Raw genomic sequence first — 24,614 nt, forward strand, 5'->3', positions numbered from 1 at the left:
TCCGATAATTTTTTTTTATAATACCATTAAAAATCCGTTAACCCAATAATTCAATAGCAATAAACCAATAACATTTTTTTCGATTCGATTTATTGGACGGTTCAATTTTTGCACACTCCTAATCAGCTACTCCCTCCGTCCCTATTTACTTGTCCATATTTCCTTTTTTGGTTGTCCCTATTTAGTTGTCCATTTTGACAAATCAAGAAAGGACAACAAATTTTTTCCTATTATACCCTTATTTACACTTCTTGAAAATTGTAAAAGTGTATGTTGTTTTCCTCCAATTTATTTCACTTGAATTCAAATAAGTGGTTGTAATTTTGAAGTGAAAAGTTGTCATAAGGGTAAAATTGTAACTTCACTGTGCTAATCATTGTTGCCTTAATCTGTGTGCCATTTCTAAAGTGGACAACTAAAAAGGGACGGAGGGAGTATGTGGTTATCCACATTTATATATATAAAAAATAATGATAATGATAAATTTAGTAGTGAACGGCACCGACCCAATTCCACCGCCTTTGATCAAATACATCCGCGCAAGTCTTATTTCCACCGCTTAATCGTAGCCGTCTGTCATATTCCTCAAACCTATAAATACAAGGCAATTATTCCATCCCGGTTTGCTTTTGTTCAAGTTGTACTTTTTTCTGTGATTCGGTGTTCTTTCGATGATATCTTGAGATATAAGCTGTGTTTGATCAAGATACCGGGTAATTTATTGTATGATTAACATCTGGGTTTATTGTATGATTTAACATATGGGTAATTATTGGTATGGTGAAGATGATGATGTATAATTATTGTGGATCATGATAATGGATGATTATTATTGTTTGATCAAAGATATGGGTGATTATTCCATTCCTGTTCGTTTTGGTTTTGGTTCTCTGTACGCAGTGTTTGATTGTCGATATGGGTAGTTGTTGTTGATCAAGACACTGGGTATATATAGTGCATTGCAATCCTTTTGATTCTCGTTTCTTGTGTATTATATAGTGCATTGCAATTCTTTTGATTGATTCGGAATACGAGTAGACAACAGATTTGTGAGCAAGAGTATATTTCACAGATACAGCCATTTTTTGTGGGGTACTTCCATATGTGTCTATTCTTCCTTTCAATCTACTATAAAGGTTTTAACTTGGCCCTTAATATTGAAGATAATAAAGGTTTTACATTGGCCCTCAATATTGAAGATAATAATTACATGATCAAGGGCTGTACCCTCTCGCATAAAGTATTTAGCTGTTATCGTCAACCTTTGTGGCTTTTTGCTTAGAACTTGGAAATTTAGCTCCCCAGGCCTATTTAGATCTTCTGTTGCAGACTTATGTGTCACAAGCTATCATTTTGGATTTGATATCTTGAGTTCCATCTTGAATCATAATTTTTTATGCTAATCATGTGTCTCTACGCATCAACTTCTTTTACGTTCTTAGTTGGTTTGGCCTTCAATTAATACATGGATGGGGCATCTAAGTGCAAGTGGTTCTACAGGAGTAAGTGTCTTGCTTCGCTGATTGGTCGGGAAGATGCAGTAGTTCCTAGGCCTTTGACTATGTGTCTTGGATTTTTCAGTCTCTCAAAGCTTTGGAAGTTCTCAACTATGATATTTCTTTTCAGTAGTGTGTATTGTGTGTTCTGCTGCCAGTTTTAGTTCTTTGGAGTAAGTGTCTTGCTTCGCTGATCGGTCGGGAAAGATGCCGTAGTTCCCAGGCCTTTTGACTATGTGTCTTGGATTTTTCAGTCTCTCAAAGCTTTATCCAAAACTGGTATGATATGGAAGTTCTCAACTATGATATTTCTTTTCACAAGTGTGTATTGTGTGTTCTGCTGCCAGTTTTAGTTCTTAGTTGTGTTCTTTGATGATCCTGCTGTCTTTTAAGGTGTTACAGGTACCGGAAAATGTCAGAAGTCAAAATGTGCTTCTCTGTTTTTTCTGTCCTAACTACTTATCTTCTCTGCCGTTTTTCCTTTGTTATTACGCCAGTTTGATTTTGTATTGCTGAATGAATGTGTAGACCACCACATGGTGATAGTAATAGAGGATTAGTTTTGTATTGGAAATCCTTTTGATTGATTTCCAATGTTATTGGAAATTAGAACCTGGTTCCATTATAGATGCAATTTCATGTTTGCTTCCAGGTTCTGGGAAGTATGAGGTTTTTGTTGTGAGGATTCATGTGTTGGTGTACATTGTTCTGTCTAACTATTTAGTTCTATAAAACCTAGCAATTTCCTTTTTGTTGAATCAGAATACTGGAATTCAGAATACTGGAATTTGGCTCCATGGCCTACTTGGATCTGCTATTCTAGACCTATATGTCACAACCATACAATGGAGCTATCAGTTTGGATTTGATATCTTGATTTCCATTTTTAATGCTAATGCTAATTCTAATCATGTGTCTCCTCGCATCAATTTCTTTTACCTTCTTATTTGGTTTGGTCTGATGTCATTCTTAGTTATCATTCTTAGTTATCAAAAATACGTTCGGATTTTATATTTTGACTTCCATTTTAAATGCTAATGCTAATGCTAATGCTAGTCATGTGTCTCCTCACATCAACTTCTTTTAGCTTCTTATATGGTTTGGTCATCAGTGGATGTCATTCTTAGCTGTCAAGAATACATGGATGGGCATCTAGGTGCAAGTGGTTCTACAGGAAAAAGTGTCTTCCCCCGGTGTTTGTGGTTGGGGAAGATGCATCAGTTCCCAAGTCTTTGACTATATAGGTAGTGGATTTTCAGTTTCTCAAAGCTTTGTCAAAACAGGTGCGTTATAGAAGTGCGTTATAGAAGTTCTCAACTATGATAATTCTTTCACCGGTGTGTTCTGCTGCCAGTAAGATGCTTGTGTTCTTTGATGATCCTGATGTCTTTTATGGTGTTATGGGCATGCATTTTCATGTTTGCTTCCAGGTTCTGAGAAGTATGAGGTTTTTGTTGTGAGGATTCATGTTGGTGTACATTGTTCTGTCTTAACTATTTACTACTATAAAACCTAGCAATTTCCTTTTATTGAATCAGAATACTGGAATTTGGCTCCAGGGCCTACTTGGACCTGCTATTCTAGACTATGTCACCGCCATACAATGGAGCTATCTGTTTGGATTTGATATCTTGACTTCCATTTTTAATGCTAATGCTAATCATGTGTCTCCTCGCATCAACTTCTTTTACCTTTTTATTTGGTTAGGTCATCAGTGGATGTCATTATTAGTTATCAAGAATACTATTGGATTTTATATCTTGACTTCAATTTTTAATGCTATTGCTAATGCTAATCATGTGTCTCCTCGCATCAACTTCTTTTTAGCTTCTTATTTGGTTTGGTCATCAGTGGATGTCATTGTTAGCTGACGAGAATACATGGATGGGCATCTAGGTGCAAGTGGTTCTACAGGAAGAAGTGTCTTGCCCCAGTGTTTGTGGTTGGGGAAGATGCATCAGTTCCCAGGTCTTTTGACTATATAGATAGTGGATTTTCAGTTTCTCAAAGCTTTGTCAAAACAGGTGTGTAATAGAAGTGCGTTATAGAAGTTCTCAACTATGATAATTCTTTCACAAGTGTGTTCTGCTGCCAGTCAGATGCTCGTGTTCTTTGATGATCCGGATGTCTTTTATGGTGTTATGGGCATCAGATAAAGTCAAAAGTCAATTCTGGATCTAGCTACTTGATCTTCTCTGCTGTTTTCCCATGGTTATCATGCCAACTTTGTTTTGTTTAGTGGTGAATAAATGTGTGGACCACACGGTGATAGTAATAGAGGATTAGTTTTGGGAACTTCAATGGCTTGTATCCGGTATTCATTCCTGTGAACCTTGTTTCTTGGTCCTTTTGGTGCTTGCAACTCCAAGATGGATATTGCTAGGCTTCGACCAAAATTGGGGTTTTCGATCTTGTCTCTTGCATATCTAGTGATTTCTTAGGTGATATGGATTTTGTCAGCTTTGTACTTAACTGGTCCCTTCTTCTTGTTCTTGTAGTTGGGTCTGACAAAGCAATGAATTATTCTTTTGATGGAGGGACATTGTTTGGCCACTGTGTTGAGGTTTCTTTTGTTCATGTTTTTACGAGTACTGAGATTCTCATTTCTGTTTTCTTCACCAATCAGAGTACTTCCTCTCTTTATCAAAAATTACTGCTGTATGGAAGTTCCCAACTAAAATAAGTTTTCTTGCATTCTTCTGTGTTGCTTTCTGCAGCCCTTTTTAGTTTTTGTCCAGATGCTTATGTTCTTAGATGATCCAATTGATGAGATTCCTGGTGCTTGATGTGTAATTTTGTATATGGTCTTATTGAGACTTGGTAAATAGTCAAAACTCAATCCTGGATCTCTTGACAGCCCCGTTAAGTGGGTTGCCTCTTACTCCTCACTTTTGGTATTCTCTCTGCTTCCTGTTTCTTGCTGCATCATCACCCCAGCTTGTGTTTGTTGGATTGATGACAGTTGAGAGGATTAGATTTGAATTTTTTTGAAGATTGATGATGTGATCAGGCTTTGACATTTGGTATTTGTTCCTGTGCATCCTGTTACTTCGCAATTTTTGTGCTTGCACTGCAATCTGAATATTGTCAGGCTTTGATAGAGGGGTGCTTTGAGAAGACGAGTGTTGCAATCTGTCTCTGCCATTTTGTTGCGGGTTTCGTCAGCTTTGCACGCAACTCTCTCCTAAATTCCTTTGCTTGCAGCTATTTGGTCTTACAAAGCAGCGAATTCTTCAATTCAGTTTTTCTTCCCTAATGACTCTTTTGTCTTTGTCAAAACTATTGTTGTACTCAAATTTGGATCTTTTGAAAGCTCATGAATGGTCCTCTCTTTTGGTGTTCTCGGTGCTCATCTTCTCTGCTTTTTTCTCCTTGTATTCCGATAGCTTGATTTTGTTTGTTGGATGGATGTATGGTGAAAGTTATACTTAGAAGATTGGTGTCCAGCGTGCATTCTTGTGCACCCTGTTTCTTGTGGCCATGTTGGTGCTTGCACTACTATCTGGAGATTATCAGGCTTTGAAAGAAGGCAGTTTTTAATCTTGTCGGGGGTGGTATGGGTGTCACCAGTTTTGCACTTAGACTGCTCCATTGTTTTTGTGTTTGCAGCCGCTGGGTCTTACAGACCCATAGATTCTTCTTTACATGGAGTGGCCTGGTCTGTCAATTTGTGTTTGAGGTTTTCTGGTTGATGCTTCTAATGATTATTGAGATCTTCAATTCAGTTTTCTTGCCTAATCAGAATGGTTCCCTTCTCTGTTGTCAAACTGCTTCACTGGTGTTTATTTTGTTGCCATATTTGTTTTTTAACAATCCAGATGCTTATGTTCTTTGGTGATCCAACTGATACTCTGATGAGATCTCCATGGCTATCGACAATTCATGATAATTGTATTCAAACTCAATCATGGATCTTTTGATGGCCTAGTAACACTTATCGTGTTCTCGCTACTCACTTCCTCTGATTTCGTTTAGCCTACCAGTTGATTTAGTTTGGCTGGATGAATGTTCGTAGGCCACATGGTGGTAGTAAGAGGATAATATTTGGAAATTTTGTAGTTTGGTTTCGGTGTGCATTCCTGAGGACCATGCTTGTTGCCATTTTGGTGCTTACACTGCAATTTGGATATTGGATATCATCAGGCATCAAGAAAAGGGTGCTTTGCAATCTTACCTTGTTTGGCATCTCGAGTGATCTGTGTGGTATGGGTTCCCATCACCTGTGATGTTCTTTTTGTGCATGTAACTGTCCGGGTCTTCCAGAGCATGAACTTCAATGCAGTTCCTTCCTAATCAGCGGGTCCCTTATCTCTTTCAAAACTAATGGAAGTGCTCAACATGGATATTTTTTTAGTGTATGTTGTACTCTGAAGCCATAAAGTTTTTAATCTAGATGATTATTTTCTTGGATGACCCATATGACATGATCGCTGATTGTTGTGGACATTGGACATTGTTGTGGACACCTGAGAAGTATCCAAACTCAATTTTAGATTTCTTATGGACCTAAGATCTCCTCCACTGTGGTGTTCTAGCTAACTAGAATCTCTGCTTCTATTTTCTTATGTTTATCATGCCACTTGATTTTGTTTGTTTGGATGCATGTTTGTAGACCAGATGGTGACCCGTGAAGGGGTCAGATTTGGTAATTTTGAAGTTTGGTTTCAGTGTGTCCTTCCCTTGTGCACCCTGTTTCTTTGCCATATTGGTGCTTGCACTGCAATGTGGATATCCCCAAGAACTGGCAAGGGAGTTATGCAGTTTTATCTGGCATCTCTAGTAATCTCACTTATGTGGAATGGGTTTCACAGCTCACAGCCTCACACTTTAACTGTTCCCTTCTTTTGGTGCCCCAGCTGTTGTTGGGTCTTCCCATATCCATGAAGTCTTCCTTTCATGGAGCAGCCTTGTTTGTCTTTGTGTTGAAGTTTCCATTGTTCAGGCTTTGTATTAATATCTAGCTCTTCAATTCAGTTTTCTTCCCTGGTCATAGAGATTCCCTTATCTCATTGTCAGAAGTGCTGTTAAGAATATGTAGCTCTTCGATTCAGTTTTCTTCCCTGGTCATAGAGATACCCTCATCTCATTGTCAGAAGTGCTGTTAAGCAGATGTTTTCAACTATAATCTCTTTCCAGAAGTGCATTTTCAGCTTTTAGTCCAGATGCTTTTGTTTTGTCAGATCCAGGTCCCTTATGGGTGCGGACATCTTGTATGTACTCACTCAATTCTGGATCTTTTCATAGCCTCGTGAAGTGCTCATCTACATTTGTGTTCTTTCTGCGTATTTTCTCTGCTTCCATTTTCTTTTTGCTCATCACCAGTTTGAGTTTTGTCTGTTGGAAGGAAGGTGGTGTATATACCACATAAACAGTATTGGAGGATTAGACTTGGAAATTTAAAAGGTCAGTGTTCAGTAAGCTGGTAGTTTAGGTTCTTGCACTGACATCTGGATATCGTTAGGGCTTTCGAGAAAAAGGGGTTTGTAAATATTGTCGACGTCATTTCTAGTGATTCCCAAGTGGTTTGGGTTTTGCCAGCTTTGCACTTAAACTTTTCCTTCTTTTCGTGCTTGCAGTTGTGGTCTCTCTAAGTTTCTTCTTTTCGTGGAGGAGCCTTTGTTTGTTAATTTTTGTTGAGGTTTCATTTGGTTCAAGCTCCTGTGTGTGTCAAATTTCTGATTTTCAGTTTGGTTATCTCGACTAATCAGTATGATCTTTTCTCACCACTCTCTCCTTGAAGTGGTGCTCTTCTAGTTGTTAGCTGAAAATTGTAAATGTCAGTGGTGGTTACAGTACATGGTCATGACCCGTACTACTGATGCATATCTACACTAACGAAAAAAAGCAAAAAAGATTAGGACACTGGATAATTGAACTTTTCATGCACGATTATATATACAACAAATCTTTTAAGAAGTCAACAGATGAATTAGAGGATAGAGTAGCATCACAACGGCCTGCATGTTTATTAGATGAAAAGGAATAATAGAAATTATTGATCATGTTAGATGAAAAAGATTATTTAAGCCCTGGTTGAGATATGGAAGAGGTAATTAATAATTAGTACCCGGTAAGAGCAGCATGGAGATGAGTAAGGAAAGCCCAGAATTTGCTCATTATTACTTAAATAACTATGGTCATAGATCTAGCCAATTGAAATTAGAGAACAAAAAAAATTGATTTTGGATTTCAATAGTGACAACATATTTATAGTTGCAAAAATGGTAAAAGTTGGCATCTGATTCTTCCCTTTTCATGTGGTGTTCTAGGTTTTTTCCATCGACCAACTATAGCTTTACATACGGACACCATCTAACGACTCTCTCATTCAATTTGTGGTTCATTTATTGGGTGAACTTATCTGCAGCTATAATCACTACGATTTTCAGACTAACTGTTGTTAGGTAAATGAAATCTCTTTTTCTTTTTGGAGATCTATCCCGTACCTTTATTTTTGGAAACATGTGTACATTATGTTCAGACATCCAATCATTTGAGGAGTTGCTTCAGGCAGTTAGCTATTATGTAAAACTTAAATATAAAGAGAGAGCTCTTGCACTCTTTTTTTATCCATAAAACATTGCCATTTTGAACAGTCTTTGCACCAAAGAAGTAGGAATTCACTCAATCTGGAACATATCAAGTATAAAACTTGGCTCATATGTTGTGTAACAGGTTATGTACACTCTTTATGCTAATACGCAATGGTACCTATTTTTTTTTTGTGTAAAAGATCTTCTCATGAGATACCCTTCTAAATTCATTACATATCAGATCAATATGCAAGTTGGGGAAGTTTTTCGATGAATCTTGTTCTTGTAAATACTCTTCCGAGTTAAGCTTTGTACTAATTTTCATAATATGGTTGAAGTTGCTATTTTGATCATCATGCAAGTTTGGAAGTTTTCCATGAATCTTGTTCTTCTAATAGTTAAGCTTTGTACTGATTTCTTAACACGGTTGAAATTGCCATTGATTATAGGCAAGTTTTGTTCTGTCATTCTATGTGTTCTTGCTATATCGTTGATATATATTTAGTCAATGTCACTTCACACATGGTATACTTCGTAAAATGTCGCTAAACAGATAAATTGTTCAGGCAATTGTCACTTCACAGATCCTTCACTGATGGTTTCGTTACTTTGTTCTTGTCATGTTCTACTACCAGCTATAAACTTGGAAAACGATATTTTGTTAAGAGGGATCTGACCATGACTTCAGGCATTCTTAGGAGTTCTCTTGGAATTCTCCGTGTAATCAAGTTTCGGTTAGACCTATCTACTCTCTCCCCCTTCCCCTAGTGGGGGTAGAGCTGTCGATTTTTGATGACATGATATTACATGTTTTCACAAAGCTGCAACTGCCTTTGGTGGTTTGGAGTTGATATCTCTACTTAGTCTTGTAGTCAACTGTTCCATCCTGCTGCCCTCTATAAACATCCCTGCTTGGTTATAATGGGAGGGCTGGTAACTCGAGTTCTTTTCTCCTGCCAATTGTCTTATCTGCTCTTTGGTTGTTTTTTTTTTAGGTTTCTTCCATAATGCAACTAGTCTTGTGTGTTCATTGTCCTGATGACCGGAGACGTTGATGATTTTCGGGTATTTACAGAATTTGATATGTTTGGATTTGTTGGTGCATTTGCATCCATAAGTTTTCTGTATTTGCTATGTAGGTATAGAATGAGGAGGGAGATCTGTCAATTGCAGAAAAGAACGTCTGGCAGAATTCTTGGCCTCCTGTGCTGGAAGTGAGATCCGAAGGGTGAGCTTATGACGCAGGGAATCTCTTTCTAGTTTTGCAGATATATTTTGAAGCTTGACATTGCTGTAAATTCTCACTTTTGTTGGTGTCTTGAGGCATCCAAGGACTTCCTGTTTAGGTTATCCCTATTTCTTTCTGGTTCTACACGAGGTAATGATGGTAAGGGTATAGACCATGCAGTTTCTGTTGTTGGATGTCAATAATCTTTGTAATGAAGTAAATCTCATCTCTGGTACCTGCAGCAGATCGTCTTTTCTTGAATCTTCCCCTCTGGAACACATTCAGTAGAAGTTTCTGAGTCTTCCCTTGTTGATGTTGCTCTCTGTAATTCATGTTGTTAGGCAATTAGGTCATTCAACATAAAGAGGTCTCATTCCCAAGTCTTCTGGTTTTCTTTATCTAACCAGAAGCTTTAAATGGAGTACGTGTGCTAGAGTAGTGGAAATTTTGTGTTATCTACCATGAGCGAGTATTAGTTGCACAGTGATATTGTGTTATCCACACAATTAGTTAGGTGGGTTCATGCACCAAACATGAGAAGGGACAAAATTAAGGAGTTTCTAGGAAGCAGTCTGTTATAGTCATTTACAGTTGTTTTGATAATGTCCGATTCCTGTTTTTAAAGTAATTGTCGTATTTGCTGATTTGGATCGCTTACCTGTAAACCAGCACTACAGATGTGAGTGGTACTATTTTTGAAGTTGAGGAAGGTTTTAGCATCTTGAAGTAGCTAGTATGCTTTGGATTCAGTTTGTCGTGGTTTTTCTTTTCTAAATATGGTCACTGAATGGGGTATTTCTATCTTCTAAGTTCCAGTTGTCCAAATTTGCCAGATAATTTGAGTGGGGTAATTTTTTTTCTTTTAAAGCTCTAGTTGTCCAATTTCACCAGATAACTCTGAATGGGGTACTTCTCGTCCTCGAAGCTCCAGTTGTCTAAATTTGCCAGTCAAGACTCAAGAGTCATCAGTTCAGAGATGTCGCTTTGGAGAAACTTGTTGGTCCAGCTTTGTTCCGCTTTTCTCTCAAGTTCTTGTAGCTACTTTGATATCGCTAGGATTAAAGGACATACCTTTTAGACGACATAGGATCAAAAGTTCAGGATGATGTGATCCAAGTCAATGACGAGGCAAAGCAGTTCCTTGACTTTGTCCATCGAGTCAGTAGCACGCTTGCAAAGGGTAGAAAGCGGACAGATGCCATCGAATCGGATGTGAACAAATTCCAGAAATCCGCTCTTAGAGTTCGAGAATCCAAGCGCTGGCAAGTCAGCTAGCGAACCAAGGGGCAAAGAAAGGGGGCCCTTGGGCCACTTGACTCTAAGGAAAGGGGAAAAGTTAGTTCCGTCTTCTACGATGTATGCTCTTTAACTGGTTCATACTGGAAGAATGGATGGCGTAGGAGTCTCTCTTCTGAGACTTGGACTGATGAACTCTGTAACCTATATTCTCCAACCTTCCTCGATACCCTAGAGGTCGACTCTTGCCACAAGGAATGTCATCGCCTTTCGGCTGTTCTACGATATTCCTTGGAGGATGGAACCTTTCTGTTGACCTAACTTTCCAGTGAGCGGACCTACTCGAAGGAAGGAAAAAGAAGGGGGTTGGGGGTGCTTCTATATAATCTCTAATCCGAGTCTTACCCCTATATATGTGGAAATTCTGCTACAAATGGATTGGATGCACGGAACTCACCTAAAAACCCAAACCTGCGTGCAGTCGAACTGCTTTATTCAACTTGGCAAAGACAAAGCATGACCTCTGGAACCAAATCGTTCTTGTCTCTGGATTGCCTCACAACTCGAAGCATGAGGCCTGGACCCATCGGTGGATAAGATCACATCTTCATGACAAAAGGTGTACACGTTCGGCCTAACTCAAGGTAATGGGCCAAACCTAACGAGTCCAAACAAATTGGATCTTATTGTATGACAAAACCACAGATTGGGCTTAATATTCAAGGCCCAGAAAAGATGGGTTGAATCCAGAAAGCCTTACCGCTCTTATTCCGCAGCCTTTAGCACATAGCAGTCGACGCAGAAGAGAGCAGCCCTACAAAATAGTCAAACTTCCTTCCTGTGATGTTAGTATTCGTATTACATACACTGATGTAAGTGGAATCAATCACCTAAATGACATGATTCAACTGCCAGTGAGATTAGGAGCTTCCTGAGAAGAGTAAGTTGAATCATGTAAATAGCATGATTCCTCAGCTGAAGCATTTTTTAAACACTGAAAGAGTGATATTAGAATATACCTGAGAAGGAAGAAAGTTGAATCAGCAAAATGGCATGATTCAACAACTGATGAATTGTTTGTTGAATCATCCAATTCGCGCTCGCTCTAAAAAATAGACTATCCACAGTATAAATAGAGAATAAAAAAAAACTGCCATTTGCCAGAAAACTCTTCTTTCGATATTTTAGGTTAAAATACACAAATTGAGTTCTCTCCAGAAGAGGTGAGAAGTTGGGAGGATGGTCAATCGGCTGTTGTGGAGCATGTTAACAGTAAAAGGTTGTGGTATGATGTGGACTTTGGAGTATCTTGAACAGGACAAGGTCCTGGTATGATCACTTGGATTCCTGCTTATACATTGACCTGTTCTAGTCATTTTTGCATGTTTGGAAGTATTTGAATATTTGATTTGGATCAACATTACAAGGGCTTCTGGTGGTATGATCACTTGGATTCCTGTTTATACATTGATCTGTTCTAGTCATTTTTTCATGTTTTGAAGTATTTGAATATTTGTTTTGGATCAAAACGTTACAAGGGCTTCTGGTTATTTTGTGTGGGTGTGTGTTCAATTACACTTGAGTGAGTAATCTAATGTGCTTTCTCCTACTATGTGTAGTAATTTATTAATCTATGTGCACCTTGCAGTTTATGGAGAATGAGTGTTCTATTCAGGCGGCTGTGTCGGTGATTGATTTTTAACTGTCGAGTAAGCACTGAATGTTCTCAAAATTATTGTCTCCTCTCACATGTATGGAATGCAGTTGCTAAATATAGGTGGTGTATAGGTAATATTCTAATGAATGTAGGTGAGAAGTAGATTTCTGTTTTGGGTTGTTATGAGATGAGTTGGGTGTGTCATTCTTTGGCTTATCTCACAAGCTTATTTGGTCTCTTTTGAGTTGGGATTGGTATTTGTGGAATTAGTATCTTCGATGCGATAAAGCTTTGAGTTCAGGGAAAACAAGGAGATACTTTTCCTCAAAACATGAACTAATGGAAGTTTTAACTCTGGAAGAAGCACTTGATGAAACATCCAGGAATTGGGCAGATGCGAGAACAGGGAAGGACCAAAATTCCATGTGTGTAGTGATGGAACTGGTGCAAAAAGTTGATTTCAGGGTACATATTGTTCTCTCTTTGTGAAGATACTTTGTAGCCCCAGAACTGGAGAATCTGCTTTCTGGATATGACATATTATTTTTAGTTGTTGAAGGTGCTATGAAATTGTTGAGTTTACGAATGCAACTTCTTCATGGTACGAGATGTATGTTGAGTTGTAAGATAGAATTGATTTTCATGTTCTGGTCCAGCGTTTCTTCCATTGCACAACTACCCCTTGGCCGATCTCATAAAGAGGCTAGGACCAGTTGGAGCTATGACATTGTTATTTTTTGTCTGCTATGCATCTATGAAGGAATATCTGGTCATTTGAAGTCATGTTTTGCACTAGCCAGGGCCCAATAGTTGTCTTGACATTCTTACATTTTAGCTCTTATGCATCTCCCAAGGAGTATCTTGTCATTTGAAGTCATGTTTTGCTGGTCAGGGGCCAAAAGTTGTCTATCACGTGACATCATATGTGGGGGAATTTCATTATTTGTCTAGCACAACAGTCTCCAAATAAAGTTGTGAGAATGTTCCATAGTATCCAACATAAACTTTTCTTCAACGAGGGTTGCAACAATGTACGAGCACTATGTGTCTGTTTGGTTCTCTAAGTTTTTAGTGTTGAGAATTTTACAAGATAATGCAATACAGTACTTTTCTTGCACCACGACTAAGAATTTCATTTTGACGTGGAATTTTCTCCTTCACTTCTTACCTAGAAGGGCAGTGCCAAGTCTTCTTTAACTGCCCAGTCTACTTGTACAACAACAAAAACATACGCAGTGCAATTCCATAAGTGATCGCATAAGTGGGGTCTGGGAGGGTAGGCCGTAAGTAGACCTATTGCCGTCACTTCACAGTCTTCCTCCTGGTCTTCATTTCCTTTTTGTATAATCCATCTTATTCCAAAGTTGTTGCTCGACTCTGTTCTTTGTGTTTAAGTTGAATGCATTTTATTGAAGTTTATTTTGTTAGTGCTATATGATTTTGCATTGTTTCGGCACCAATAGTAGTTCTCCTTGTGGTTTTTTTTGTAGTAGTGTTGGTTTATTTGTTGCTACATTGTGTGTTTAGGTGACCCTTGTAACTCCGCCTGTTAAATCAACCGGTCCCAAGCCCGGACCAAGGAGGAGGGAAGGTGCTTTAGTTTGCAATTAATTGTCTGTTTTTTTTTAATTAGAAGAAATGTTTCTGGAGTGCCTATGATGATCGTTTCTCCTTACTTGTCTTGAGCAATTCAAATGGAGCATGTGCTCCTTTAGCCAGTGCAATTCTCTTCGTCTTATGACATCTCTAATTACAATTATCATTTATCAGTAATGTACATAGTTGTGAGATGAAATGTCAAGAGATGCCTTAGGGGATTGTCAACCTGAATGGTCAGGTGTTCTCACTTATCATGCAATTGGTAAAATTTAAAATTGTGGCAGCTTAGTTTCTTGCTTCAGTGAGAAACTAAATGCATTGCAGCTTTGCAATTTATTTATGATCCACCTTAACATTGGAATTAGTGTTTCCCTCATTGGTGTCTATAGATGGTTTCCAACAAGGTACTCAACTAGGGATTCGTGTTAAGCCTGACAGCGTATGCATGTGCCTATTCAGGGATCATGTGTGTGTCATGCAACACATGGATGTGTCTGTTCAAGAATCATCACTGTGCTTTTCTCTCTTGATTGATCACCCATTGCAAGTTTCGACGTGTCTCTTCAAGAATTATCACTGTTAAAGCTTTTCTCTATTGATTGATCACCCATTGCAAGCTGATACTCTTTTTAACTGTTTGCTTTTTGTTTGTGAGGTCGTTCGTGGATGCTGCAGTCCGTTCATCTAAGTTCCTGTGTCGAACAATGTTACAGCTGTGAGATGCAACACTGGATGCAGGATCTCCCTTATACCATGTGACTTACTGTGGGAGTGCAACAGGTAATTTGACAACCTCTAGTGTAAGGTGAAGTATGATCTCGTCTTTTGGTCTTTAAAGGTCAATTGAAAAGCATTGGAACTTGTTTTTTCAGGTTCCTCAGGAAGGTATATAACTGACGTGCTCAAATTGTAACATTTTTTGCTTCCGCTGGAAAGCGCATTCATGTTGATTGATGTTCCAAACAAAAATTAATGGGGATTAGAAAATATCGTGATACCATATGTCAGGCTACTCTAAGCTGTATCCATGTTGTCATGTGAGGGGCATACTCTAAGCAATACCTGTATGGTCGTTTATTCTAGAAAGTAATAGGTCTAGTTTCATACTAGAGAGGGGCATGGAAGGGGGTGAGATCTCATCATCACATGGTACGTAGCATTTTTGTTTGAGTTGTTGCTTATGATGTCCTTTTAGTCTCTTTTTCTGATGCATTACTAGAGTTCTACACAAATTTAAGATGTTCAGGTCTAATTCATCAAAATAGCTTATTGTTGGTTGATCCTTGTATGAGGAGCAAGTCTAATACATCACTTGATGTATTACAAAAGAAAAAAACATTTGCATCTTTGTGAATATCCACGGAAATTATCGTGTCTGGTTTTCTCCAAGGGTAGTTCCCGTCTTGTCCGCTGGGATTGAACTACATGTGGGAGATCAATGTATCAGTGTGGGTGTGGCTTGGTCAAGCATCACTGTAGCAAGCCATAGGGATCTAAAAGATCTCAACTGCACATGAGATACCATTCTAAATTCGCTACATATCAGATCATAGAGCAAGTTGGGAAGTTTTTCAATCAATCTTGTTCTTGTAAATACTCTTCCGAGTTAAACTTTATACTAATTTTCTAAGTATGGTTGAAGTTGCCATTTTGATCATCGTGCAAGTTTGGAAGTTTTTCCTTGAATCTTGTTCTTCTAAATACTCTTCCTAGTTAAGCTTCATACTAATTCTCTTAATACGTTTGAAATTGCCACTGATTCTAGGTGAGTTTTGTTCTGTCATTCTCCGTGTTCTTGCTATATCATTGATATATATTTAGTCAATGTCACTTCACACATGGTACACTTCGTAAAATGTCGCTTAACAGATAAGTTGTTCAGCCAATTGTCACTTCACAGATCCTTCGCGGATGGTTTTGTTACTTTGTTCTTGTCATGTTCTACTACCAGCTATAATCTTAGAAAATGAATTTTGGTAAAGAGGGATCCGACCATGAGTTCAGGCGTTCAGGTTCGTAGGAGTTCTCTTGGAATTCTCTGTGTAATAGGTTTCGGTTAGACCTATCTTCTTTCTCCCCCTCCCCCTAATGGGGGTAGAGCTGTCGATTTTGATGACATAATCTTGCATGTTTTCACAAAGCTGCAACTATCTTTGGTGGTTTGGAGTAGATATTTCTACTTAATCTTGTAGTCATTCATTCCATCCTGCTTCCCTCTACAAACATCCCTGCTTGATTGGAATGGGGAGGGCTGGCAACTCGAGTTCTTTTCTCCTGCCTGTTGTCTTATCTGATCTGGTAGGCTTTAATTTTCTCCCTGATGCAGGTTTCTGCTCTTTGGTTGTGGCTGTTGGAAATTTGGGCGGCGGGGTCAAGGATGTTTTTCTTGAGGTTTCTGCCATAGTGCAACCAGTCTTGTGTGTTCATTTTCCTGATGACCGGAGACGATGATGATTTTTGGTCATTTACAGAATTGGATATATCTGGATTTGTTGGTGCAGTTGCATCCGTAAGTTCTCTGATTTTGCTATATAGGTATGGAATGAGCAGATCTGTTTATAGAAAAGAATGTCTCGCAGGATGCTTGGCCTCCTGTGCCGGACGTGAGATCCGAAGGGTGAGCTTATGATGCAGGGAATTTCTTTCTAGGTTTGCAGATATATTTTGAAGTTTGACTTTGCTGTAAATTCTCACTTTTGTTGGTTTCTTGAGGCATTCAAGGACTTCCTGTTTAGGTTATGCCAATTTCTTTCTGGTTCTACACGAGGTAATGATGGTAAGGGTATAGACCATGCAGTTTCTGTTGTTGGATGTCAATAGTCTTTGTAACGAAGTAAACCTCATATGTGATACCTGCAGCAGATTGTCTTTTCTTGCATCTTCTCCTCTGGAATACTATTCAGTAGAAGTTTCTTAGTCTTCCCTTGTAGATGTTGCTCTCTGTATTTCATGTTGCTAGGCGATTAGCACATTCAACATGAAGAGGTCTTCATCCCAAGTCGCCTGGTTTTCTTTATCTACCCAGAAGGTCTAAATGGAGTACGTGTGCTAGAGTAGTGGAATTTTTGTGTGTTATCTACCATGAGCAAGTATTAGTTGCATAGTGATAGGGTGTTATCCACACAATTAGTTAGGTGGGTTCATGCACCAAACATGAGAAGGAACAAGATTAAGGAGTTTCTAGGTAGCAGTCTGTTATAGTCATTTACAGTGGTTTTGATAATGTCCGACTCCTGTTTTAGTATTTGTTGTATTTGCTGATTTGGATCACTTACCTGTAAAATTTGGATCACTTACCTGTAAAACAACACTACAGATGTGAGTGTACTGTTTTTGAAGTTGAGGAAGGTATTATCTAGAAGTAGCTAGTATGCTTTGGATTCAGTTTGTCGTGGTTTTTCTTTTCTAAATATGGCCACTGAATGGGGTATTTCTCTTTTCTCTCAAGTTCTTGTAGCTACTTTGATATCGCTAGGATTAAAGGACATACTTTTTTAGGTTAAAATACACAAATTCAGTTCCTTCCAGAAGAGGTGAGAAGTTGGGAGGATGGTGATCCGTTGTTGTGGAGCATGTTAACAGAAAAAGGTTGTGGTATGATGTGGACTTTGAAGCATCTTAAACAGGACAAGGTCCTGGTATGATCACTTGGATTCCTGTTTATACATTGACCTGTTTTTTTGCATGTTTTGAAGTATCTGAATATCTGTTTTGGATCAACATTACAAGGGCTTCTGGTTATTTTGTGCGGGTGTGTGTTCAATTACACTTGAGTGTTCTGGTCACTCGGTACTAATCTAATGTGCTTTCTCCTATAACGTGTAGTATTTATCAATCTATATGCTCGTTGCAGTTTATGGAGGATGAGTGTTCTATCCAGGCGGCAGTGTCGGTGATTGAGTTTAACTATCGAGTAAGAACTGAATGTTCTCAAAATTATTGTCTCCTGTCACATGTATGGAATGCAGTTACTGAATGTAGGTGGTGTATATGTATTATTCTAATGAGTATAGGTGAGAAGTAGCTTCTGTTTTGGGTTTTATGATGAGTTGGGTGTCTCATTGTTTGGCTTATTTCACAAGCTTATTTGGTCTCTTTTGATTTGGGATTGGTATCTGTCGGTTAGTATCTTGGATGTGATAAAGCTCTGAGTTCAGGGGAAACAAGTTGATATTTTTTCTCAAAACATGGACTATGGAAGTTTAACTCTGGAAGAAGCATTTGATGAAACATCCCGGAATTTGGCAGATGCGAGAACAGGGAAGGACCAAGATTCCATGTGTAGTGTTGGAATTGGTGCAAAAAGTTGATTTCAGGGTACATATTGTTGTCTCTTTGTGAAGATACTTTGTAGTCCCAGAACTGGAGAATCTGCTTTCTAGATATTACATATACATTTTTAGTGGTGCTATGAAATTGTGGAGTTCATAAATGCAACTTCTTCATGGTATGAGATGTATGTTGAGTTGTAAGATAGAATTGATTTTCACGTTCTGGTCCAGCGGTTCTTCCATTGCACAATTACCCCTTGGGCAATCTCATAACAAGATTAGGACCAGTTGGGAGCCATGACATTTATTTTTCATCTGCTATGCATCTATGAAGTAATATCTTGTCATTTGAAGTCATGTTTTGCACTAGCCATGGCTCAAAAGTTGTCTTGACATTTTTACTTTTTAGCTGCTATGTATCTTCCAAGTAGTATCTTTTCATTTGAAGGTCATGTTTTGCTAGTCACATCAAAACATATGTGGGAGAATTTCATTATTTGTTTAGCACAACAATCTCCAAATTAAGTTATGAGAATGTTCCATAGTATTCTTACAGAGACTTTTCTTCAACGAGGTTTGCAACAACGTACCAGCACTATGAGTCTGTTCGGTTCTCCAATTTTAAGTTGAGAATTTTGGAAGATAATGGAATACAGTACTTTTCTAGCACACGACTAAGAATTTCGGTTTTGACGTGTAATTTTCTTCTTCACTTATTTCCTAGAAGGGCAGTGCCAAGTCCACCACTTTAACTGCCCAGCCCAGTCTACTTGTACAACAACAACAATAAGGACATACTCAGTGCAATTCCATAAGTGATCGCATAAGTGGGGTCTGGGAGGGTAGGAAGTAAGTAGACCTTACCTCTTAACTTTGAGGGGCAGAAAGACTTTTCTGACAGACCTTGGAGGTCACTTCACAGTTTGTTCCTCCCGGTTTTCATTTCCTTTTTGTATAATCCATCTTATTTCAAAGTTGTTCCCCGACTCTGTTCTTTGTGTTTAATGAAATTTTATTGAAGTTTACTTTGTTAGTTCTATTTGGTCTCATACTGTTTCGGCACCAATAGTAATTCTCCATGCGGTTTCATTTGTAGTAGTTCTTAGAATAGTAATAGGTATATACAATCCTACTTAAAATAGGAATATGAATAGTACTAGTAATAGGAATAGTGTCCTACTTTGAGAAGGATTGTATTGTAGTGTTCTAGTTAGAAAAGATGTCTATTGTAGTGTCTATAAATAGGGTCTCTCTGTAATACTGTAGAAACAACAATTCAATAATATTCTTTCTCAATATTTCTCACAGTAGTGATGGTTTATTTGTTGCTACATTGTGTGGTTAGGTGACCCTTGTAACTCCACCTGTTAAATCCAGGTCCCAAGACCGGACTAAGAGGAGGGAAGGTGTTTTAGTTTGCAATTAATTGTCTTCTTTTTTTTAACTAGAAGAAATATTTCTGGAGTGCCTATGACCGTTTCTCCTTATCTGTCTTGAGCAATTCAAAATGAACGGTTGCTCCTTTAGTCAGTGTAATTCTCTTCCTCTTATGGAATTTCTAATTACAATTATCACTTATCAGTAATGTACATAGCTGTTAGATGAAATGTCAAGATATGCTTTAGGGGCTTCTCAACCTGAGTTGTCAGGTGTTCTCGCTTATCATGCAACTAGTTGTCGGACGCGTGCTTTGCATGTGTGTCCTAAGCAAATAGTACACTGATAGAAATAAATTACAAAAAATTCAAAGTGAAATAATACTGGCTTAAATTCATGAACAATCCAAGCATTCAAACAACTTTTTTGTTGAATGACAAATGATTATCTAGTCTGAATCTATAAAATCAAAACAACAAAAAATGGTTAGATATTTAAAGTGTAGAATTAGTTACATTTTGATATTATTAGGTCCAAACATATAGATTCATTTGGGAAATCTAAAATCTTATGTAGAAGGAAGGATCCTTGGCAATGATTTTTGAGGTTCCTCATCATAGAAATTGAGCTCATTATAATTATCTGACAAAGACAGAGAAGTACAATAAAAGAAAAATTGGATAGTGCTTAAAAAATACACAAAAAAGAATATATATTTTCATAAACATTCAAAGAAAATAACCAAATAAAAATGAACATACCTTTATTAGAAATCTTCAAACTTTGTCTCTATTATTTCTTCTAACGAGGAGTCAAGAAGGGGTTGATTATTTCATTTATAATAAGTTGATTAGTGAGAAAAAATTAAGATAACAAATAAGATTATTCATTATCTAGTTAAATTGGTAACATAAGGAAATCCGAAAGCTTTTTAATTTATTATTCTTTCACTGGTAACCAATAATTAAAATAACTGAAGTAACATTCAATGTTGAAATTAAAATGCAACTTAAATTTTACTATATATATATATATATTAATTGTTATTTTAGTATCTCAGTTTATAGGGTTATTTTGGTATATCAACTTTCAACTTTTTTCCCAATTTTAGTAATATATGATAAGATGATTGATAATTAGAAATTGTGGCAACTTAGTTTCTTGCTTCAATGAGAAGCTGGCAAGTTTCTTGCTTAAGTGAGAAACTAAATGCATTGCAGTCTTGTAGCTGTTGCAATTTACTTATGATCCACCTTAACATTGGAATTATTGTTTCCCTCTTGGTGTCTATAGATGGTTTTCAACACGGTATTTTACTAGGGATTCGTGTTAAGCTTGATAGCATATGTATGTGTCTGTTCAAGAATCGTCACTACGGTTTCCTCTCTTGATTAATCACCCATTGCAAGGTAATATTCTTTTAACTATTTGCTTTTTGTTTGTGAGGTCGTTTGTGGATGCTGCAAGTTAGTGTTTACCAAATTAGTCTGTTCATGTAACTTCCTGTGTCGAAAAATGTTATAGCTGTGAGATGCAACACTGGATGTAGGAGCTCCCTTATACTATGTGACTTACCATGGGAATGCAACAAGTAATTTAACAAACTCTAGTTTAAGGTAAATCTGCTCTTGTCATTTGGTCTTTAAAGGTCAATTGAAAAGCATTGGAACTTTTTTTCTCAAGTTCCTCAGGAAGGTATATAGATGTCGTTCTCAAATTGTAACATTTTGATGATTCTTTAGCTGAAGTGGTTAGTGAAGTTGTTTCTTTCTTTTCTTTGCTTTCGCTGGGAAGCACATTCATGTTGATATATGTTTCAAACAATAATTAATGGGGATTAGAAAATATTATGATACCATATGTCAGGCTACTCTAAGCAGTGTCTGTATGGTCGTTTATTCTAGAAATTAATAAGTTGTGTTTCATACTAGAGAGGGTCATAGAAAGAGGTTAGATTTCATCATCACATGATACTTGGCATTTTTATTTGAGCATGTTACTTATGATGTCCTTTTAGTCTCTTTTTCTGATGCATTACTAGAGTTCTACACAAGTAAGATTTTCAGGTCTAATTCATCAAAATAGCTTATTTTTGGTTGATCCTTATATGAGGAGCATGTCTAATACATCACATGATGTCTTACAAAAGAAGAAAAACATTTGCATCTTTGTGAATATCCATGGAAATCATCATGACTGGCTTTCTCCAAAGGTAGTTCTGTCTTGTCCCTAGGATTGAACTACATGTGGGAGATCGATGTATTAGTGTTGGTGTGGCTTGGTCAACACACTCTACACATTTCTGAATTGAGCTCAACTTCACACCACACATTTTTGAATTGTTCTTGACAGGCGGAATTTCATAAACTTGATTTGGTAGCTTTACATTTTTATGTTTCAAGGTAATTACTCATCCTTATGTTCTCTTGTATCTCTGCAGTACCAAGGTACTAAGTCCAATAATAATATTAGCTCAAGCTATCAAAGTTACTCATCATCATATGCATTTTCTTGCAATTATAATGATCTTTTCGGAATCAACATGTGGTGGATGTGTAGGAGTACTTCAGTACAAAATAGTGTACTCACCTTGCTGACTGACCATGGCATGTTGGGGTAATAAACTTGATGAGGTGACTGTGAATTATGAATATTTTCGAGATTCTCCTCCATTGGAAACTTACCTCTTGAGGTTGTTGCAAGGTTGAGTTTTACAGGTGACTGAATTATGAATATTAGCCATTGATTGCTAGATTCTCTTTCAGGTGACCTCGTGTTAAATCCCCGTGTTTCTCATGCTTCAGAGTAAGTTTTGCGGTCACTTGTATAAAGATTGAGATGGGAAGGAGGTCAAAAGATAATCATATCGAAACTGCAGCAGCATTAAATACATGAACTATAACTAACTTAAGTTAAACTGTTATCTCCAACGTCAGGAGATTTAGTCAGAGTGTAATAAAACAGTAATATGAGAAGGAGATGAGTTAAATATTAATATCATCATGTATTACTAAAAATGGAAGAAATAAAGTTAAAAGTTGAATTATCATTTTTTGGTTGATGCTTCTACTGATTATTGAGATCTTCAATTCAATTTTCTTGCCTAATCAGAATGGTGTCCTTCTCTGTTGTCAAATTCCTTCACTGGTGTTTATTTTGTTACCATGTTTGTTTTTTAATAATCCAGATGTTTATGTTCATTGGTGATTCAACTTATACTGATGAGATCTCCATGGCTATCGACAATTCATGATAAGTGTATTCAAACTCAATTGTGGATCTTTTGATGTCCCGGTAACACGCTCCTCTACTTTTCGTGTTCTCTGTACTTACCTCCTCTGATTTCGTTTAGCCTACCAGTTGATTAAGTTTGGTTGGATGAATGTTCGTAGGCCACATGGTGGTAGTAAGAGGATAAGATTTGGAAATTTTGTAGTTTGGTTTCGATGTGCATCCTTGAGGACCATGTTTGTTTCCATTTTGGTGCTTACACTGCAATTTGGATATTGGATATCATCAGGCATCAAGCAAAGGGCGCTTTGCCTTGTTTGGCATCTCTAGTGATCTCTCCTACGTGGTATGGGTTCCCATTACCTGTAACATTCTTTTTGTGCATGTAACTGTTTGGGTCTCCTAGAGCATGAACTTCAATGTAGTTCCTTCCTAATCAGCGGGTCCCTTTTGTCTTTGTAAAACCTAGTGGAAGTGCTCAACATGGATATTTTCCACTAGCGTATGTTGTACTCTGTAGCCATAAAGTTTTTAGTCTAGATGATTATTTTCTTGGATGATCCATATGACGAGATCGCTGATTGTTATGGACACCTGAGAAGTATCCAAACTCAATTTTAGATTTTCTTATGGACCTAAGATCTCCTCCACTGTGGTGTTCTTGCTACTTATAGTCTCTGCTTCTATTTTCTTATGTTTATCATGCCACTTGATTTTGTTTGTTTGGATGCATGTTTGTAGACCACATGGTGACCCGTGAGGGGATCAAATTTGGTAATTTCGAAGTTCGGATCAGATTTTGTAGTTTCGAAGTTTGGTTTCAGTGTGTCCTCTCCTTTTGCACCCTGTTTCTTTGCCATATTGGTGCTTGCGCTTGCACTGCAATGTGGATATCCCCAGGCACTGGCAAGGGATTTATGCAGTCTTGTCTGGCATCTCATCTTGTGATCTCTCCTATATGGTATGGGTTTTGCAGCTTGCGCTTTCACTGTTCCCTTCTTTTTGTGTCAGCTGTTGTTGGGTCTTAAAATATCCATGAAGTCTTCCTTTCATGGAGCAGCCTTGTTTGTCTTTGTGTTGAGGTTTCCATAGTTCAGGCTTTGTATTAGTATCTAGCTCTTCGATTCAGTCTTCTTCCCTGGTCATAGAGATTCCTTTGTCTCATTATCAAAAGTGTTTGTCTTTCCACAAGTGCATTTTCAGTTTTGGGTCCAGATGCTTTTGTTTTTTCAGATCCAGGTCTCTTATGGGTGTGGACATCTGGTAAGTACTAACTCATTTCTGGATGTTTTCATAGCCCCGTGAAGTGCTCATCTACGTTTGTGTTCTTTCTGCTTATTTTCTCTGCTTCCATTTTCTTTTTGGCTCATCTTTGAGTTTTTACTGTTGAAAGGAAGGTGGTGTATATACCACATAGTGAACAGTATTGGAGGATTAGATTTGGAAATTTAAAAGGTTAGTGTTGTTCAGTAAGCTGGTAGTATAGGTGTTTGCACTGCAATCTGGATATCGTTAGGGCTTTGAGAAAAAGGAGGTTTGTAAATATTGTCGATGTCATTTCTAGTGATTTCCCAAGTGGTTTGGGTTTTGCCAGCTTTGCATTAACTTTTCCTTCTTTTTGTGCTTGCAGTTGTGGTCTCTTTAAGTAAATTTCTTCTTTTCGTGGAGCAGCCTTTGTTTGTTGATTTTTGTTGAGGTTTCGTTTGGTTCAAGCTCCTGTGTGTGTCCGATTTTCTAATTTTCAGTTTGATTATCTCAACTAATCAGTATGATCTTTTCTTACCACTCTCTCCTTGAAATGGTGCTCTTCTAGTAGTTAGCTTAACTGAAAATTTTACATGTCAGTGGTGGTTACAGTACATGGTCATGACCCATACTATTGATCCATATCTACACAATAACCAAAAAAAAAGAAAAAGATTAAGGATACTGGATAATTAAACTTTTCATACACGATTATATATAGAACAAATCTTTTATGAACTC

The 24,614-nt window shown here is 37.6% G+C and overlaps 2 long non-coding RNA genes across 4 annotated transcripts; both read left to right on the top strand.

Annotated features, from left to right (window-relative positions):
• The first annotated feature begins 505 nt into the window (after positions 1–505).
• LOC107063455 (uncharacterized) lies at positions 506–20,093 on the top strand. 3 transcript variants are annotated; one of them, XR_001475344.1, is made up of 6 exons: positions 506–9,094; positions 9,169–9,257; positions 12,142–14,529; positions 14,622–14,634; positions 16,076–16,258; positions 16,329–20,093. It is a non-coding gene; the product is annotated as an uncharacterized lncRNA (long non-coding RNA). The 3 variants fall into 3 exon arrangements; XR_001475345.1 differs by having other exon boundaries at positions 506–3,520; positions 3,592–9,094; positions 16,076–20,093; XR_001475343.1 differs by having other exon boundaries at positions 16,076–20,093.
• A 393-nt stretch (positions 20,094–20,486) lies between these two features.
• LOC107063457 (uncharacterized) lies at positions 20,487–23,944 on the top strand. The gene is made up of 2 exons (XR_001475348.1): positions 20,487–22,691; positions 22,790–23,944. It is a non-coding gene; the product is annotated as an uncharacterized lncRNA (long non-coding RNA).
• The last annotated feature ends 670 nt before the right edge of the window (positions 23,945–24,614 follow it).

Source organism: Solanum tuberosum, unplaced genomic scaffold (genome assembly GCF_000226075.1).
Source record: "Solanum tuberosum cultivar DM 1-3 516 R44 unplaced genomic scaffold, SolTub_3.0 scf00348, whole genome shotgun sequence".
NCBI lineage: Eukaryota > Viridiplantae > Streptophyta > Magnoliopsida > Solanales > Solanaceae > Solanum > Solanum tuberosum.